Consider the following 1,782-nt stretch of genomic DNA (forward strand, 5'->3'; position numbering starts at 1 on the left):
ATATACGCATGTTCATTTAAGTAGTTATATGTTGTATGTATGTATATATACATACATATATATATATATATATATATATATATATATATATATATATATGTGTGTGTGTGTGTGTGTGTGTGTGTGTGTGTGTGTGTGTGTATGTATGTATGTATGTATGTATATATGTATATACTTATACATATTTACATAGACAGATGGATAGCTAGAGAGAGATAGCTACATAGATACATACATGCATACATACAGACATACATACATACATACATACATACATGCATACATACATACATACATATATACATACATAGGTAGGCAGGCAGGCAGGTAGGTAGGTAGGTAGGTAGGTAGGTACAAAGGTAGCTAGGTACGTGATGTCTTGTGGAGGTGATCGAACGATCAAAACTTACCCTGGTACCCGAAGCTGCAGCTGAAATCCATTAGCCACCATTTGATGTCCGCTGATCTCTTGAGGTGTGTCTGTCTGTTTCGCCTCTTATGTTTTGTTCATTGTTCAAGAAAATATTCACCGACCGATCTGGCCACTCACAGATTCGTACGTGTTGATACATACACGCTCATATATTCACATTGATATAAACATCCTCACATAGACACACATATACATACAGCATGTACTTATACTCTAGCATTGTAATTCACACCACACACATACACATACACACACACACACACAAATATATATATATAGACAAAGTATTATGTCATACGTATTATTTTATATAGAACTACCCCATTTCCGTCATCTCCCTTTTATTTTGTCTACTCCCTCTATTTTTCTTCCTTCTCTTATTCCTCTCACCTTCCTACCTCTTGTAGTCTACCTAAGTAGAATCACATTATTACCCCCCCCCCCACTCTCTGTCTTTCTGTTTTTCTCTCCCCCTCTCTCTCTCTATGTTTCTTTCACTCATTCACTCTCTATCTATCTTACACGTGATCTCTTCCTCACACTTTCTGGTGCTGGTATTTATAATGATGATGATGATCGTGGTGGTGGTGGTGGTGGTGGTGGTGAAAATGCGGGTTGTTGATATCAGCAGCTGCGTAAGATAAAAAAGACAATACGATTCGTATTGAGAATGACTGACCTCAATTGATAATGTCAAAAATAACGACGCTAACGTCGTAATGTAATGCCCTTGTTACGAATAACATGAATCTCACGTGTGATACCTTATACTGGATCACTGAGTAATACTGCAAATTTGAGTAATACTGCAAACCTGCAGCTCACAACGTCCTGTCTTTTTGTCTTAATCATAACTGTCATCTGAGATTTAATTGGTACGGCCTGAGCACAGGAAAAACCTCCTTATATCATAGTTTCAATGCAGCTTTCAGGAAATCTACTCGCTTTCATTTTTGCATGTGTCCGGTTGTCGACGCTTAATGAAAATCAAGCGCTTCAGCTACTCTTGTGCTATTGTCTGTCACACTCATTTCTCTATGTTTCCTCTAGCATCTGAGTCTCTCTTTCTTTCTCTCTCCCTCTCGCTCTTTGTCTATCTCCGGGCAGCCTAATATATATATATATATATAGGTAATGTCCGTAGCCACTTCATCATGGCTGTCCGTTCGAATAGATTTTTTAGAGTTAGAGCGAGTATACAGCTGTATAAATATGTATTTACCTTCTTGCAAAAGATAGACATCATCAGAACGAAAAAGATAAAGATAAACAAAAAGGAGAATAGAGCCTGATATATGGAAACAGCTGTAAACTCACTCGAACTCTCATCCCTCTTAACTAATTAAATA

General features: G+C 37.3%; 1 protein-coding gene across 2 annotated transcripts in view; it reads right to left on the reverse strand.

The window, feature by feature from the left end:
* Positions 1–742, reverse strand: part of LOC106880836 (zinc transporter ZIP3) — a 13,586-nt gene extending 12,844 nt beyond the window's left edge. For both annotated transcript variants that reach the window (XM_014930965.2, XM_014930967.2), the window contains exon 1: positions 411–742. The gene's annotated coding sequence lies outside the window, so the exon portion shown is untranslated. The remainder of the gene's footprint in view (positions 1–410) is intronic.
* Positions 743–1,782: the final 1,040 nt, after the last annotated feature.

The sequence above is a fragment of the Octopus bimaculoides genome, chromosome 15 (assembly GCF_001194135.2).
Source record: "Octopus bimaculoides isolate UCB-OBI-ISO-001 chromosome 15, ASM119413v2, whole genome shotgun sequence".
NCBI classification, from domain to species: Eukaryota; Metazoa; Mollusca; class Cephalopoda; order Octopoda; family Octopodidae; genus Octopus; species Octopus bimaculoides.